The sequence below is a fragment of the Limanda limanda genome, chromosome 22 (genome assembly GCF_963576545.1).
Source record: "Limanda limanda chromosome 22, fLimLim1.1, whole genome shotgun sequence".
NCBI classification, from domain to species: domain Eukaryota; kingdom Metazoa; phylum Chordata; class Actinopteri; order Pleuronectiformes; family Pleuronectidae; genus Limanda; species Limanda limanda.
Genome location: NC_083657.1, coordinates 6578033 through 6597738, shown reverse-complemented (window position 1 = coordinate 6597738; position 19706 = coordinate 6578033).

The window sequence follows — 19706 nt, the reverse complement described above, 5'->3', positions numbered from 1 at the left end:
TGCGAGGGTGCGTTCTGTGGCCCGGAGCTATTTTCCACATGGGCAACCGTGAAGTCATATTGACACTAAACATATGGTCGGGCCTGTTTTTGAGATACACTTGCAGACTCCCAACGTTTCACTTGTCTTAATGAATAATACCACGGTGGATTCCAGCGTCTGGAATCAGCGGAATTTCTCTACAGCACCAACAATGCTTTCATGCATGAATTAACACTCTGCATTTCCATTTCCACATGGCGCCGGGGAACACAAGGGTTGGTAATTTCATTTTGCAATATTGTGAGGGCGGGCCCTAGAAAGAGACCCCCGTCCTGCTTGTAATAAGTGGCCCATTTTATGTTGATTTCCACTCCAGTTCAGCCAAGTACATCCCAGCACAGTGAAGAAATTGAAGCGTTTGAGCGAAATCAATGATATTTTACGGTACTAAACCGCCAATCCTCAGTGATACATCCCCTTTGTTATTGAAATGCCTCCCTTTCACAGAACCCTGGCTTTGTATCAAGAGCTATTTCCGTGCGCACGGAATGGAAGAAACCTAATACTAAGTGACAGGATAGGAAAACGAAAATAATGAGATCTCATAAATATAGTTTGGAAGACAAACTGTCTACCGCCGCTCAGGCAAAAGGAGATATTTCTGTCCGCAGGCCTAATTCCCGTGACCTCTGCGATGCAGGGGTAGCGAGGGAACGAAGGGCGAGACGATTTGTGTGTTTGTGCTCGAGCATGAAAGGCAAAAGCGTGTCTGCTTTCTTGCTTATGTTTGTGAAGGTCATGTTGAGGAGCAGAGTGACTCGGTTACATCCATCTCAAGCTGTGGGTGGGGGGGTTCAGACATCCCAAACAGCCCGAATGGGAGATTTGTTTAAAAGATGAGATGAGCTCAGGATCGGGAGTTGTTTTGTTTTTAATGAGGGTCCGTCCACGACATTGGTCCGAGCAGGCAAACAAGACGAATGGCACCAATACACTCTGCTGGAGCTGTAGATGAACCTAAGATGAACTTAAGTGGTGGACTGAGTGACGTCATTTGAACCAGTGTGTGTCTGTGTGTAATACTGCTTGTTGTCCAGTCAATTTCACACTTGGAGCACTTGGACAGCTGGATGTCCGGTGCAGGATCCGACTTTAGGCCCAGACATCTTTTACAAAATACATGTTAGCAATCTAATGAGAGGTATATTAAAAATGTTTGTTTTTCTTTTGAATCTACTTCATTTTTTCCCCTTGTTTAGACACCCCAGGAAGATTATAGTCAATTTAGCAACTAATTAAGTGCTGGTAGTTCAGAGTAATATTCTGCTCATAGTCAGGTCTATAATTTGAATTATTGTTATTCCTTGATAATGTTTATGTGCTCTAATGTTCAGAAAACGTATCTCTATCCTCATTCCATACATTGCTACAGCTCCTCTTTTAAACCTCTGTGTGAAACACTTGGTCGAGCCCAGTCTGCTCTAATTGGCCAGCCTGGCCCACTGTGTTTTGATTGGTCAAAGCAACCTTTGCTTTTATTGTACCTGGCTCTCTAAGAGGGCGTGTCAGACTAGCTGCTTGACCAATATCCAAATTGATGGTTTTTTTGTGGGCGAGAGAAGCATTTTTTTTTTTTTTTACTTTGCAGAAAAATACGTCTCCTATGTTATTTCATCATATTTGTAATTGTCATCTTAAATGATTTTAATGTCAGTTTTGGAGAAGTTCCGTGTTTAAAGTTACTCTTCTCCGGCTCAGCCAGTGAAACTCGATGATGTCAGTGGACTGCGTTTTCCCTCGATCTTGACGACTCATAACTCCGAAACCGTATTAAGGTTGATTAGCAGTTTGTTGAGCTCATGCTTCTGTGTGCATTTCTGTCACGCATAAATCTTGACAAATGGCCTCCTGGCTCGCCGCAGTATGCACGATGTTGTACACACACATTTCACAGCTCTGCGGCCACCGAGGCTCCCGGGTTTAACTTTGATAAACTTCACTGATTAGATCACAAACCTGGAGAAAACTCCAAACCGAGGGAGCGACTTGCAGCACCTGCCGATTAACCGTAAAAGCAAGTGAGATTACATTACTTATACGAGCTGTTTGACCAAATCCACACACATCCACACGCAGCGTATTGCTTCTGTGTTTGCAGAATCCAATCACAAAAACCAATCGGTTATGAATACCTCAACAACCCCAACTCCCACAACACTACAACTGCAAACATTGCAAAAGTCAAGGCATGCAGCTGACATTTCCGGTTTAATATCGCCCCCACAAGTTAAATTTTCAGTGGGAGGAAATTGTTATGCGGACAGGTTTTGAAATTAAAATGAGATTTACTGGATACAGCGGTTGTGACCGTAGAGCCCGCCCCAGCAATCCCACCACAAGTGAGGAAATAAAACAGTTTGCAGTTCCATAATCAAGTTGAAATTCATGTTCATTTCATAAGCGCCCCCCCCCCCCCCCCCCGAGATCCAATCATCGCTACAGCGCGTCTCATGCGAGCCCATAAAAACAAGTGGAAGGGTTGAGGTTGACATTTAAGATGCATTGATTTGAGTCAAATCATCAACTGGTGCAACACAGGAAAACATTCAACCCTAAAACTTACTGGGAGCTGATGGTAGCTCCTTGTTAATATGAACTGGTAAAAATCATAGACTGGATATAAAGGTGGACGTACTTTCTCCACAGAAGTGATGCCATCTATTGGCTGGATGCAGTATAGCTCATTAATCCCACCTCCTCCGTGTTGTTTGATGGGACGTATTAAAAAGTATAAATTGTTACTGATGATTTCTGTAGTTTGAGATAGTTCTCATCACACTGATGTTTGTTCAAGGCTGTAATTTGTAATTTTCACGTTTTCGTAGACCACCCGATGTTATAAGTTTGACGCTTGCCTGCACTGCACCCTATCCTCTGATTGGATGGTTACAATTAGCATAAAAATGATACCATAATACCACAAAATGCTACTGTGGTCAATTATAGTTGAATTATGTATGTAAACTTGCCACAGTGAGGAACAGATGTTCAGATAACAAGCCACAACCTGGTCCTGTGCATTAATGCATTCATGCACGTGCATCAAGGCTGCACCACATACATATAAATACCACAACACCTCAGGGTATAACACAATGTGTACATTAATATACAATTGGTTTGACACAGGCAAACAACAACACATGTTTTGATGCATTTATTAATGGAATAAATTCTTCATTTGACTCGATACTCAGCTCAGCTCGCCCTCTATAAGTCGAGATGCCAGAGACTTCAGATCGGTGGCGGCCCTGCTCGCCATATGCTTCTCCAAAAGTTCCCAGTCGGTCGCAGGTGACTCGATAACCCCAGTGTCGACCGTACCTCCATCCTGAGAATCTTCTTCTGCTCATTAAGAACAGAGCTGGTACAGTAACGGTTTGAGGGACAAGGAGCGAACATGAGGGTGCAGGTTACGTGACGGGCCAGATGGCCTGAGGTTTTCACCAAAGTCACTTTACCCGGTGGCACTCTCTTCACCTTCATCTGGCCGTACTGTACTCCAGGTGCTAGACCGAGTGATAATGAACCGGATTATACAAGTTTTATGGTCACCTATTGTTGGAAATGGTGTGAAAACAATATAACTATGTCTTTATCAGGGTATAGGCTACATTAGTAGAGATGCAGGTATTGTTTACTTGAGTGAAAGTACCAGTAGAGGAATCTAATAAATATTCTACAAAAGTTCTTTGTTTAAAACCTACGTCATTAAAGTACACACTTATTATCAACATAATCTACTTGGAATATCAAAGTAAAAGCTACTTTTACTGCAGGAAATGTCTTCTGCTACTGATATATTACAATATATGACATTTCTATGTATTGTGAGCAGTATTTCCTGCTGGTCAAGCTGTTTATATTTTACTTCTTAAATTAGGAAGTTTAGTCAAGCCGTTGCCAACCCAGAGGTCGATCCACTCCGCAGGCTCCCGAGATAAACCCGAGCGGTTGTGAGATGATGAATGGGGTCGGAAAGCAGGAGAAACAAAGATATACAAATATGGGCTTTTCTGTAATCTTTTTGTTTTTCCTGAAATATACAGGTCGTGTTTGCGGACTAAAACAGTAACTTAAGTAAAAGCATTAAAGTAATGTTCAAGCAAAAGCCCCTTCCCTGGAACTGCTGATAACCCCCAGACATTTGAAAAGTACTATAACAAACAAAATACTTGAAAGTTGTGTTTGCATTATCAGAAAAATAATTGTTAAATTTCATTGTGCATTGAAACAGCATTGACGTCGGTTGGGTTTTTTATCTTTTGCAAGACATTGGATTAATTTTCCTACGATGTTAAATGTTAATTTCTTTTGAGCTGTTATGAAGTAGAAGAAATTGTCCTCATTAGAAACAACTGACCCTCACAACCTGCCTCATTATAACAGCGCCTCATTTGAGACTTTAAACGAGTGTCTGCACAATCTGCCAGTTTTCTAGCATGTCCATTCGATTTGTTAACATTTATCTGATTTCCTGAGTTTCAGACACAAACATTAAGCTAATGCCCGGAGCCGAAACCCCCCTGTAGCTTCGCCACTGAGTCTGAATCCTGAATCCGAGCTCCGATCATCCTAACACCGGTCTGTCGTCCTGGGATATTTTCCGATTTACTCGCGTTGTTTTCTCTCCTCTGATATTTTGTGATTGATGTACGGGAATACTTTTCTTTTACCAGACAAAAATAATCAAATGCGTTCCACCAAATCTAAACTTGCTAAAGTATTATTTATTTTTTACTGTTGAGATATTAAATAGCTTGAAGATGGAGCTGTCTGGCTGCAGAGGGAAATAACACACACACCCACAGGTTCCCATGCAGACGAGGACGGTCTAGACGAGTTGCGAGAACACACAATCACGTCGGCAGGGTCCGTGGGATGCAGCAAACTAAAGCAAAGCAGTCACGGCAGGAAGCTCCCGGTGCGTATCAGCGCCGAACACTCTCACCCTCTTGCACTCTCCCGCGGGCAAAGGGCGCTCTATTGTCCGAGTTTGCTTTAAAGATGAAATCATCGGGTTGTTTCTGTGCAGAGCAAAGCACTTTGCTATCTCGGCCTGGTCAGAGCATTCGACAAATTCACACACACACACACACACACATACTCTTCTGCATAGAGGCCCGAGCACAGATGGATATTGATGACAGTGCAATACCAATTGGTGTAATTAATGCCCAGGTTATATTGGAAGGACATGGACAGCGATGTGGGCCATTTATCACCGGTGGGCTCGCTCATCCTCGCCCCATTGAGCCATTGGACTAGGCCGCCTGAGCAGAATCTTAATTGCGGGCTCAACCCCTCAACCCCTTACTCCCACCCCCCTATGCATGAAGACAGGGGGACAAGACAGGAAAGCCAAACAGATAGCCAACCCTCCCTCCTCCTCCTCCTCCTCCTCTCTTTCAGTCCTCATCACTTCTGCACAGCATGCAGCGAGGGAGAGGAGGAGAAATACATGTGTGACGCTGAGAAAGACAAACACACACACACACACACACACACACACACACACCAACTGCTGGATAAGTGAGTGAGACGGGTCGGGGGTCCGTCACTCACACGGCAGGACTCGGAGTAGATTACCGAGCTCCTGAGGAAATGTTTCTTTCGGCCCCCGGTACCGACAGTGGAAGAGGATTGACCTCTGACATTGACACTTTCACAATACACAGCACGGTGTAAAAAGATGGAAAACGCAGAGCAAATCAAACCAAAAAGATGCCAAAGAGAAGAAAAAAAAATCACATTCTGCCAAATGGAGAATCGACAGGGAGCTGGCTGGTCTGCGTTTCCCTCGACTGGTGCGAATGTCAAAGTCATTTTGAGGAAGATGTGCCATTTAAAATGTGTTTGTGCAGGAGGAATCCACACGGGTGCCGCTGCCAAAATCACCTGGCTGTCTCTCACAACATTTTGGGGGAAATTCCCTGGGGGTGTTTTCGAGTAAATGCATTTTTTCTTCTTCTTCTTCTTCTTCATTTTCTTTCTGATGTAGAGGTTTAGTCGGAGAGGTTGCGAGAGCAAACACAAAACATGTAGGCGAGGCGGAGGAGCAGGCACGCTGGGAATTCGGAGGATCGTCCAACGCCGTGTTTTCAAAGGGTGAAGGACGTGTGAGGGAGGTAAGGAGGCAAGGAGGCAGAGGAAGGGAGACACTGAAGGGAATGAAAATATTATGATTGCAGGGAGGGAGCGTCTGGGAGATGGCGAGAGGCGATACGCAGCTGACAGGTGGACGCTGAGGGACGAGTGGAGACAGATCCGTGCTTGCACAAGCGGCCGCGGCGTGATTCAACAAAGTCGTTCGCTAATGTGCACGTGGAGATTTTAGCCAAATGCATCTGAAGCCACGGAGACAAACACACACTCCTCTCTTCATTGTTCCTGCACGCCGTCACATCTCCGTTCCAGTTGTTTCCTCATCACTCCGCAGCCCCAGTGACTAACTGTCCGAGTGAGAAATGCAAATATTTCAACTGCACTCCATTAACGGGATGCCCTCCCTCGCCAAACCACTTGTGTCAATACAGGCCGGAAGGGGGAGAGATATAATATTATAAGATAGACTGCTGACCTTTCTCCCTGATCAGAGGCGTCGGTCGGGGGGGGCGGGGATGACAAATAACCCGTTAAGTCAGGCACAGGATGCTGACGGTGAGCAATACTGACGCTCCGCACTTTCCACTCTTGCCTCCATCACTCTTAAACACTGAGAGAAGTTCAGTTTGTACTTCCAAGCACAAGGAGAGAGAGAAGCAGCTCAGATAAACTCCCCGGCTTTGTCTGAAAGCTTATTACCAACTTAAATACTTCATATGTGTAAAGAACAATTTATAAATAAGTATTGATCTCTGCAAACTCTTCAAGAAAATTATATGACATTTTTTTCCTATTTTGACACAAGAAATATTCCTTTCTGCATCATTTGTCTTCTTCGTGACCTCATGCAATTAATATTAGTAATAACTTATAGCGTGTTAACACATATTAAGTTCATGTTTCTCTATTTCAAAATGATTTGGAACAACATGTTTTTGTATTTTTGTAAAAAACTTGAAATTCCTGACAGGGTGTGTGGACCAAAAAAAAAATAAACTCCCTGGCTTTGTCTGAAAGCTGATTACCAACTAAAATACTTCATATATATATAAACTATATAAACACACTTTAAAAAAAAGTATTGATCTCTGCAAACTCTTCAAGAAAATAATATGGGAATGAATTGTTTTTTCCATTTTTTTCATTTATCATCTTCGCGACCTCATGCAATTTAAATTGTAATGACTGATACTGTGTTGAAATCAGTAGATAAACTGGTTTCTGTAAGTATGCATCAAAGATTTGTAACTATTTAAAAATGCATCTTCAAACCGGAAAGAATTGGCCTCTGTCTTATTTATGAGGAGGCCAAAACGTGTTGATGACTCGCAAATAACTTATATCGCGTTCAAACATATTAAGTTCAAGTTTCTTAATTTCGAAATGTTTTGGAACAAGATGTTTTTGTATTTTTGTAAAAAAAAACTTGAAATTCCTGACAGGGTGTGTGTGTGTACCAAAAAAAATAAAAAACCCGATACCAAGCTCGACTCCTCTCACACCGCAGCAGATGGAGAGAGGAGACATCTGCAGTCTGAGTAACGAGTGAACAATCCATCTCTAACTCCCCCCCCACCCTTGCTCCCCTCCTCCTCCCTGTGCGTCTGTCCCTTCAACCCTGCGGCTAAACAAACTCCATTGTATTCCTTGTGTTGACTCTCAAGAAAAAACTGTCACCAGCGCTCTGGCTCCTCGGGGGGGGAGTGGTGGCTCCGTGTGCCAGCGTGTTGTTTATACATGTGTGTTTGTGGGTGGGCTGCCCCCCCTCATGTCTCTGTTGAGGTGATTGGCGTGGCAGCAGCGACGGAAGACGCTAATCTCATGTGTCGGGTTGAAGGCTTCACGCAGGTAATGCTGCTGCAGTGACTCAGGTAAACCCAATAAATGACACAGGTGCGGAGGGGCTGCCACTTGTACGCTGGGGCCCTACGCCGAGGAGGCAGCTGTCTGTCAGACCACAGAGTCACAAGTTCAACTCCAGCTTTTCGTCTCAAAGTTAGGATCTCATCCCTGGAAACTGTCCACGGATCTGACAGGTGGAGTTAATGTCTTTGAACGTTCTTGTTTGTTCTCGTTTCAAATCTGATTAAAACTGATTTTTACCTGAAAACAAAAACAAAGTTAGTGAAGAGCAGGTGGTCATAGACGTTTCCTGTCCGAGTTGGTGGAGACCAAAACCAGAGCTAGAAGAGGAGGAACATTGGACTTAAATTCACCTGTTAGACCGGAAACATAATTCAAAATGAATGATTATCAATAAGTAACTGTGGAAGCGTGCCTATATTCCCACAGCCCTATGTTCCCACATTTCTAATATTCATTACAAAATTAGGCCCTATGTTCCTACAGCTCCCACATTTCTACCCCTGCCTTGTAGTAAAGGGTTCACCATACCGTAGCTGGTGAACCCAAACCCTAAACTCTCTAGAGCTCAACACCGCTAACCCTAACCCTAATTTTCAGAAAAATCTAGAAATGTGGGAACATAGGGCTGTGGGAACATCGGGACTAATTTATCAAAATAAATCTGGGAACATAGGGCTATGGGAACATAGGGCTGACCCCGTATCTGTCCCCCAATGAACTTAGAATGTAATGGTATGTAATAGTTGTGTTGGCAACTTCTTTCCACTGCCTCCTGCTGGCTGAAAAAACCTCACCAATACTCGCAGCTTAAACAAAACCGTAAACCTGTTACCATATATATGACAGGAAAAACAGTTGCATTCTGCATCAACATTTTGAAACTTTTGCAGACGCACGGGAACTGTTTCCTCATTATGCAAATCTATAATCTCAAATTTAGGGTCTCATCCCTGGAAACTGTCCACGGATCCGACAGGTGAAGTAAATGTCTTTGAACGTTCTTGTTTGTTCTCATCTCAAATCTGATTTAAACTGATCTTTTCCTGAAAATAGCTAAAATCAACATCTTTGGAATTTCAGTATAATAAATGAGGGTAAAAATCAAAGCTTTATGTTGAGATTCCGCTCCAACAAGGAGACAAAGTTATCGAAGAGCAGGTGATCTTAGACGTTTCCTGTCAGAGTTGGTGGAGACCAAAACCAGAGCTAGAAGAGGATTGGACTTAAGTTCACCTGTTAGACCGGAAACATAACTTAAAATGAATGATTATCAATAAGTAACTGTCACCCAATGAACTTAGAATGTAATGGTATGTAATAGTTGTGTTGGCAACTTGTTTCCACTGCCTCCTGCTGGCCAAAGAACACACCACCAGTACTCACAGCTTAAACGAAACCGTAAAACTGTTTCGATATCGTGACAGGAAAAAACAGTTGCATTCAACATCAACATTTTGAGACTTTTGCAGACGCACGGGAAACGTTTCCTCATTATGCAAAATCTATAATCTCGACAAGGCAGCGTGACATTTCTTTGTATTTGCTGCTGCAGATTAGCGGTGTATAAAATCTCACAGCTGGCGCTCACTGGCTCAGCCACCACACTCTCAGCACATTTTAATAGCACAAAGGTAATACATATTAATACAGTAAATCAAGAGAATTGTGATTATGCATCGTGTATTTATAACACATTTGTGATGCACAGAAATCTAAGTAGATTCTTTATGTCTGTTTGGACTCAAATCTCTTTTTTCCCTAAAGGCATAATTCTTGGTTGCATTTTATCAACCTTTAATTTCCTTGTGCAGATATTGGAGATCTAAAACATGAAAAAATAGACCCATATCTCCACCAAGGCTCCAAAATCCCCCAATGAAACGACATTAGAATACATTGGGTCTTGATATTTATTTGGATGTTATTTCTCATCAAGATAGCGGCATTAGATTTCCTCTAGGAAATGATGAAAACATCAAAATGATGAAAAATATGTTGCAATTTTACTAAAAAAGTAATAAAGACATTCCTCAATCATTTCATTTTTGCAGATCTGTACCTGAATCTAATGAGTTCTGTCCTGGCCCATGTCCAATACTTTCACCAAGTGGAATGGCAATTTGTTCAAGAGTTTTGCTGAAAACTGAAAAGACAGACAGAAGTTATAAACCTTTAAACATGTTACTGAGAGTATCCAACTCATCTGGCTGCTGCCTTTGTTTTAGTTATTTTTACATTCCTTACTAATAAGGCAGTAAAACTCCACATACTAGAAGGCGCCCTGTGATTTTCTAGGTTGCAGATGTAGCAATCGAACCATGAATAAAATATTTCGTTCTCAGATACTTCCCGTGCTGCTGCAGCACTTTGCCGTTAACAGACACAGCTTTTAAAGCCGAAGCCGACTCGCTCACCTCAGTCTCATCCCGCCCCTCCCTCCTGTGAGACAATTGATATTCATGGAGGAAAAGCTTTACCCGGTTATACAGTATATTATTTTCTCCCCTCCCCTTTGCTATCCCCCTTAATGCACCGAGCTCCATGCAGTCACTCAGATTGGAGCGCAGTCTTATACACTCTTGAAGATCACGCAGCAGAGGGGGGTGAAAGGTCTCGCTCAAGGGCACGCTGGCAGCGGTTGTCATTGGCAGCAGATCCCCCCCTCCCCTCCCCCCCTGCCTTATGAACAAGGCGTGTGAAATATACGTTTTTGAAACCCGACTTCATAAATCCTGCACATTCCATGGGAGGCACAGGTGGTTTTTATCGTATAGCGTTTTTTTTATCACACGTGTTTCTCGACAGCGCCGAGATAGAAACGTTAAATCAAAAGAAACGGGAGCCGAGGATCCTGGCGCCAGGAGCATGTGATTAATAAAAGAGGGCAGGAGCTCGGCAGCTGACATTAGGGTGACATTGTGCACATAAACATCTGTTTTGTTTACTCAAGACAGGATGCTCCCTGGGGTTCCTGCTGCTTAGCATCATCAAATCCATGGGGATTTAATGTGTGTGTGTGTGTGTGTGTGTGCCTGAGCTTATGTCTATGTGTGTGTGTTGCATTGCGATACATGCAAGAGTGAATTTGTATGCGCGTCGTGGGCACTTGTGCTCATGTGCAATGGGCTAATTAACTGTAGCTCCTGCACTACACACACACACACGCACACGTTTTCTCCTTGAGGGATGAAAGCCGCCGGCAGAGGTTTTAGCAGAGGGTCCGGACTGGCGGCCCCTCGTGGGACTCGCTGTGTGGCTCCCAGTCACCCTCCCTCTCCTCATCCCACAGTGTGAGAATGGGAGAGGCAGGACGTAAACAAGGAGGCCACGGGAGCTGCACGGTTCACACTTGGGCTGAGGAAGAAGAGGAAGAAAGAGAAAGGGACGCAAAGGGCAGATCTGATTAAGATTAAGATACATTTATTTGTCCCAAACACAAGCACACTCATGCAAGGAGGGAAATTTAACCTCTGCTTTTAACCCATCTGGTGCAGGACACACAGAGCAGTGGGCAGCCATATACGGCGCCCGGGGAGCAGATGTTGGGGGAGTAAGGTGCCTTGCTCAGGGGCACTAGACAGGGTAGGGAGAATCCTCTTGGATTTTTGGACAGATCAATCCAGGTTCTTCTTTTTGTTGTTTCTCCGTGGAGTCGAACCAGAGACGAACCAGAGACCTTTTCTGCCCATAGTCCAAGTTTCTGCCACTAATCCACCGCCTCTCCTCATCCATGGGAGGTGGATGTTGTTGTTTTTTTATTTCAACCCCACCACCTCCCTTAAATCACCTATCCTGCCTATTACAGTGAATTTGAGGTCTCACGCTGGGATTGTGCAAAGCAGTGCATCATGGGAACGACACCTGGGATGATGATGGGCGGCGGTCCTGCATCAATCAGAAACAAGCAGTGTGATCAGGGCGCGTTAGCATCCTTTTGATGTAGCACATGCAAATAGCCGTATATTCGTATCTAACCTAAATACTTCCACAAACAAGCCCACCCCCTTCCACAGCGCAATCATATCTATGCTAATCAGCAAATAAAACATGCACGCGAAACATGCTTGACTGATTACATTTTGTTTTGTTTGTGTGTGTGTTTTTTTTTCCCCCCTCCACAACTTTGCAGGCGTCTCACCAACGATCAGATATGTGGGTGATGATGATTATGCAAAAACATGCGTGTGAAATGTAAATACAAGGGGAGCCCTGTGCACCGTGAAAACATCAAAGACAAAGTGCCGTCCTTGTCAGAATAATGCATGTGTGTGAACGGATTTAATAGACATCACAGGAGTGTTTTGTTCGCCCGGTGACTGTGCGGTGGAGAGTCGCCGCACAAAATCCAAACGGGCCAGAAGCCACTCAGATCTCATCTTCTCCTCCCGACCCCTCATTCGATGGATTGTATTAGCGCGCACGGACAGTTCGAATCCATTGATCTTGGCAGAGGCTCAGATTAATTAATTAATTAGTGCAGGGGGGGGGGGGGTAGAGCAGGAGAAGGACGGTTTGATGCCGCGAAAAACAAAGATCCGTCCCGAAGATGCTCGCCCGTCCCCCCGCGGAGCCTTCAGGTCGAGGCTGTGCTCGGCACCTTATGTAAATACACCTCCGCTGAATTATTCATGAGCCGAGTGTCTTGGACAGTGTTACTTTGGTATGCAAATGAGATATGCAAATGAGCGGCAGCGTGTCGGGACCGGTGGCGTCTTGAAGAGATCACTGAGGGGATCAGCGGTGGAGTGAATGTCGTTGTTTATGTATGTTCACATGTTGGTGTCGGACTTCGTACATGTGATGAAAATGTGAATCTGGTGAGGTGGATGGAAGTGGAATCTGAAATGTCCAGTGTTGTTTTTTTAAAGAACAATTTGACTCTGAGCCATTGTTGGAAATTTTTCTATTTTAAAATCAAAATTCGACAGTTTTTATTTCAAAGCTAACTTTCTTTTCTTTTTTTAAAATTGATTTTTGTTTATTTATTTATTTTATTTCTGCTGCTCCTCTCTGAACAAAGATGAAGACGCAAGAAAGTTTCCAGTTTGTCTTTTAAGCTGCTAACAGCCGCCCACACGTTATTCCACTGGCTGCCTTGTTAGACCCTTCCACGGATAATGTGGACCTTCGAGAAACTGGATTTGATGGACATCTCCCTGTGTCTCCTCTGGGGGCTGTTACTCATGTTTCATCACACCTCATATATATTCTACACGTATTTTAAACGGACATGGCAGCGTTACATTTCTTCTCAATTAAATGTATCACCGGAAAAAGAGGATGTGAGGTCACGTTCCTGATAAAGCTAGTAACAAAAATTGATCGGAGGGATAACAGGCCGCAGCAGCAGAACTGTTAAAGACAGTAAAAACCAACGCTATAAAAATATCTGGATCATAAACTCTATATAAAGACAACAAAATGAAGCCAAAGCATCTCCATCACCACCAGTATGGGTCATAAACCCCGCCTCCTCCATGGTAGGGAATGGGATGTGGCCTCCACCAGCTCCTTTAGGAGATGAATCACGTCCATCTGGGCTTTATTTTGTTGATATTTAAAACTTTCAGTACTTTAAAGGACTGAAAAAGTCATTTAAACCCAATTTGTGGTGAATCTGAGGAACGTGTTTATTCAGACCCGATCTCCTGGTGTTTGTGTGATGTTTGTCATGAGGCGACCCTAATGATAATTTATGACATACCCAGTGTCGCGCTCTTTTTATTTCCGTTTCCCTAATCATCCTAGCCGTCTTTGCTGGTGTCCTTTGGTCTGGCGGTAATGAGAAGTGCAGCAGAGTGGCGGCGCCGACCCGGCACAGTGGGATGGAAATGGCTCGGTGTCTATCAAAGTGTCAGAATGGAATATAGCCGGGCTGAACTCTGTCCCGGAGCCACGGGGGCGAGTCAGGGATCCCGCGCACACGCTGACACGCACCTTCGCTGTGAGGTCAAGACAATCACCGCCGAGTCGACCCCGGCGTCCGCCATGCGCCCGTCGGAGTGCGAGCGAAGGAGGAGAAGCTAAGAGACTACAGACAGCAACAGCTTGAGAAGAGGTTGTTTCTGTGAGTTCAGGAGCTGGAGGGCTCTGGAGACGCACATGGAGAGTGCACTCACGTGTGTGTGCGTATGTGTGTGTGTGTGTGTGTGTGTGTGTGTGTGTGTGTGTGTGTGTGTGTTCTGGCCTTTGCACACAGCCGCCCTGTATGTTTTACATTTATCCACATGGGAAAATAATGAGATCACTGAGATCATTCTCTCAGATAAAAAAGGAATTCATTGGGTTGTTTTATGGCCGGTGCCCCCCCCCCCTGCGCATTAACCGCTCTGTCTCTCTCTCTCTCTCTCTCTCTCTCTCTCTCTCTCTCTCTCTCTCTCTCTCTCTCTCTCTCTCTCTCTCTCTCTCTCTCTCTCTCTCTCTCTCTCTCTCTCTCTCTCTCTCTCTCTCTCTCTCTCTCTCTCTCTCTCTCTCTCTCTCTCTCTCTCTCTCTCTCTCTCTCTCTCTCTCTCTCTCTCTCCATGAGGTTCTCTCACTTTCTTCTTCTCTCCTCGTCTCTCTCGCTCTATCCATCACCTCCTGTTTGGCTCAATTAAAATATTAGAGCATATGTAGTGAACGCAGGAAAACCTCACAGATAATAATTACAGGAATGGAGGGAAGATAGAATATAGACACTAAAGATGTTCAAGGACACAAGGTAGTACACATCTGTCAATCTCAAAAGGTTATGAGTATGATCTCTGGTATTGATTTATTGACTCAGCACCATTTCAAAACAGTTTCAACACAGACATTGTGTAGTTTATGAAGGATGGAATTACTGCAGGAGTGTGGTTTAGCAAGGAGGTTTGGTTTGCGTTTGCTTGTTAGCAGGATTATGTGAAAAACCACAGAACCGATTGTATTGAAACTATTCAGTGGGGATCAGTGGTGTTATTTTATCTATGGTAATAAGAAGTATGTCAACAGTGTGGAATCGAAATATGTTTTAAAACTGTTTCTGAAGAAGCATTCAGCCTGGTTTAAGTGTCCAGGGATACGGAGAAAAGAGTTCAGTGAGGAAAATAAAAACCCTTAGTCAAAAAGAATATTCCACAGGGTGTGTGCGACTGATTCAATGGCATTTCACATGTTGGAGGTTAATCCGGGAATAAATCACTGTGAACTTTTAAAACTCTGTTAAACTGTTCACATTAGGAAATAAAAGCAAAGCCTGCGATTGACTTGAATGGGGAAAACAAGATGCCAATTCAAAGAACCTCTCAGTGGGAGCGTCACATCCCGAAAAGCTGAAAGGATGAAATAAACAGAATAAAGGTCTTTACAAAGAGGATCCAGGCTGCAGGAGGGTCATTGCCTTTTTATATTTCCTTAAAATTGATTTTAAAAAGCACTTACTGAGCGTTGGCACCTGCGTGATTGTTTGTGTGTTTTCTTTTTTAAAGCAGTCAATCATTTAATTTAGAAAGTCTCTATTCTCTCCCCAGCGTTACTCCGCTGGGGTCACACCCTTGAGATTTGACGTTCTTCTTAATTAGGTAACCGTGAATTAAATTTGAAAATTCTCATTCATCTCCCCCACGAAAAAATAACAAGAGCTTTTCAGAAGCAACGAATTTGGTCACTTGCTATTTTTTCATTTTGAATATTTTTCCCGATTGATTTCAGCACACCTGTTTGTTCGGAGCAGAATCCGTCGGCCTTGAAGTTGAGTGTTGTGCGACAGGTCAAAGGTCAAGGTCTCTCGCATATTGAATCTTTTAAACTTGTCTCTCTCCGATGCGTGACGACTATGATGCATCCTCATCATAGTCATAGCCCCATGAGAACTACATTATATTCATGAGTGAACATGGTAAATAATATCTTCATACACATGAACACTAAATGATGCTTTGCGCCAACATTGGGAAATTGTGACACGAAAACTTGTCAGATAAAATGTAAATGATGTAAACAAAGACTTTTGGGTTGGAACTAATTTACACTTACAACATTCTCATCATTTATGTTAATTTATATCCTGATTTGAATCTGTCAACGTTACATTACATGATAAATGTATCTATTTATTGCATGAATTTCTTGTAGATGTATCGTGAATTTATGCGACAGTTACATTTTATCTTCTCCTTTTGAGTCTCACTTTGATAAATCCGTGGTTTTGTCTTTGTCTTTGCACGAGCTCTCGTTTCCAGAAGTAAGCAAATTGTGAAAGTGGGAGTTTTTGGCTTCCGTAAATAAATGTATTTGTCAGAGGCTTATATATGTTTTTGGAACATGAAGTCTGGGTGTGAGGCGTGAGGGGGGGGGGGCGAGAGGGTGTCGGATAGTCAATCAAGCAGTCACCTTCTCTTTTTTCCCTCAATCCCTTTCGCCCACACTCGCCTGCCATCTATTTGTCATTTCTCCGCCTCCTCCAGCTCTGTCTCCCCCCTTTTCTTCTCACCCGCTCACTTTCTCTTAAGTAAGTAGTTGTCATTAATCACGGCCCCCGGCTGCGACTACTAAGACTTGTATGGATTTTTTTCAAATTGCTTCTGCCACATAAATCTCGCACATATAAATTTGTGTGCATTCAACTCGCAACTGATGTGTGATTAATGGGTCGCGGGTGCATTTGCCTGTTCCACCGCGGTTTCTCTCTCGGGCCTGGCGGCGAGGAGCGCTCGCACGGTGGTGACTGCAGGTTGCCGTGGGAGATCTATCATGTGACATCGGGGGGTCACGGTCAGTGTTGTGGGTAATAACGGAGTGACCTGTACACACTTTACAGATATCACTCATAGGTTTGCAAAGGGGCGGAAAGTTTCCGGTAAATTTCCGGAAATCTTTCCGGAAACTTTCCATGGGAAGTTTAGCTCTGGAATTTTGGAAAAAAAAAAAAAACTACACAAATGAAACGCTGAGCAATAAAAACATCATTCAAAACTCTATTTTAAAGATGTATGGAATTCAGCACTCGCTGCACGTTGAGTTTCAACCCTCCACTGTGCATTCTTCCATCACATGCAGATAACTCCCAGCATCCTTCACACTACAGCAGGGCTATTGAGGCCTGCTGTAGTGTGCAGGACTAGTCAGGTAAGTTTCCATGATATTACTGGGGAAAATATATTAGCATGCTGATTGAGGATTGTTCATCTGTTCATCTAGCCTATTTCCATTCATTTATCCATCAATTGTAAAATATGTTAACAGACGATTCCAATTGTTTGGCTAACTATTTATATCTCTGGCATTGCATTAGTGTTTTTTTACAACCTTTTTTCTCATCTTATTCTACAGAACAATGCCACGTGCACTATCTCATGTGTGGAGGCATTTCACCCCATCCAATGTAGAAGGAAAGGCTGTGTACATTTACAAATACTGTGCAAAGACCTATGTTAAGAATGACACAACGATGCAGAAGCATATAGTCAAGTGCCCAAAGTTTCCTCAGGGCTCAAATCAGCCTATGACACAACAAAATGTTTATATTTATGTCTTTATATGACAAGGTAAATACAGTTAGTATAAATTACCCACAACAGTTCCAGTTTAATTCCGTATATTCCTGTTAATTCCCGTTAATTCCCGTTAATTCCCGTTAATTCCCATGGAAAGTTTCCAACTTTGAATATTCCCGGAATTTTGCAACCCTTATCACTCACACCTCCTCTCTGCCAGTCCACCTCCCACAGTCTCTGGGACCTATGGCAGGTGGAAACTCTTATTATGGAGGGAATGAGTGCAAACAGTATGAATGACGGAGGGATGGAGCAATGTGTGGCTCAAAAGTTGAAACGTATTGATTTGTATTGTTTTCAAAAGTTGTCCAGGCAGCGGTTTGTGTTTGTACCGCGGCCAACACACCGTCGACGCATAGCAGCTGCAACAAATCCACTCGAATTAATGGATTTCCATCAGAAAACGCTGACTTCAGCAGTTTGAGGGCGACTACCTTCACTCCACACGTGTCCATCTCTGCTTTCAGAGCAATGGAATTAACTGTATTGACTTCACCCTCCCGGGAATCATCGCCGGCAAAAAATAAAAATAAGGGGTTGATAGAATTTATATGATGACAATTAAATCAAAGTTATTGCACTAGTTTCCTTATGACTTCTCCTTCCTTCTTTTCCATCCACTGCACATAAAAAAAAAAAAAGTTGGCCCCTCAATCCCTCAGCGCATCGGTAAAATAAATATGAAACAGAAATCAATTTAACGAAGCCCTAACTGCTATTCCTCGGATAGCCGCTTCCCGTGGGTGCGCAAGAAAAATAAAATTTAAAGACAATAAAAAGGTCATAAATTGTGGATATCAAACGGCGTCCTCCAGGTTTTTACGGCCGAGTTCCTCTCGCTGATTTGATTCCGGGTCGTTATTTCGCACCGCTGAGCATAAATTGGAATGGAATTTATATTAAAGTGGTATATTTCATGTTCGATGTAGGAGAAGTGATCAATGGTTCCATTAATTAGCTTTACATATGGAATAGCACCTTCTGGTTTTCTCCCTGGTGCCTCCTTTGCCCTAAAGCACTTTTATCTGCCAGGCCGGTGGAACACGCTGCCACTGCAGAGCGGACCTTTGATTCAGGTGAATGCCTGATGATTATCGAGGCTTCACCTACGCCTCTGTCTCCCCTGTTCTCCTGCAGAGGAACCTGCGTGGGCGGCCGGTGCACAGGCCAGACCTTTCTACTTTTCCTGTGAGCACACGGGAGCCCGTTTGCAACTTTGCGTGGAGCCCGACGATAACAGGCCAATGTCAGATACAATCGCTGGCGCCGGCTGCCAAAGGGCATTCGCGGCTGCCAATGAAGACAGCATCAAGGTGCCGGTGAACCTGTTGTACGGCACTTTGTTGCGATTGCAGTCGGAGAGGCGCTGCCGCCCACACGGTGAGAGCAGCCTGACCTGAAGAGACCCGATTCGCAGTTTTGTGGGAAGAGATGAATATTCTTTTTAGGAAAAAGTGCCAAAATTATAGGTACCATTTAAAAATTAATCTTTTATGCAAAACACTTTTATTGCCTGTTGCTCCCGCGATCCAGCGATATTAAAATCCGCCGTTAATTCCGCACAACTTCCTCTTATTTATGGCGTTCGTCGCTTGCAGTCACTGTTTTATTCATTAGAAAAAACCTCACAACAATTCATCGGTGTGTATTGCCTAAACATCACATTAATTACATTCAAATCCATCCTAATTTGACTTAATTTCCGCCTCTCTCAACAGAAAACGGAATACTACCCGCTGATTATTCCGCGGCAAGCGACTCAAACTGCTTCAGAGAGGACAAGGAAACGAGCGACGCCATTTGCATATCAACGTGATTCAAACCTAGCGTTTCTCAGAAGTGGCGTCTTCTGAAGATAAACATGCAGATCGGGGGGAAGAAAGAACCCGGTAATTGTCACACTTTTGAGTTTCCAATTGAAATGCAGACAAAACTTCTCGGCCTTGTGTGAAAACAAACAATGCTTTTCAGGTTTTAATGTGCAGGGTTGACGTGTCTGGAGACAGCCGAGGTGGAGAACTCTCTCTCCAAACTATCGAACAGCGTTGATGTAATTCTACAGTGCACTGTAGTTTCCTATTAAGACGCCATTAGCTGCTGGTCGCTGTTAATCAGAGCGCAGGGAGCGGAGCAGATCTCTAATCAGCCCGACTGTAATCGCCTCATACATCAACATGG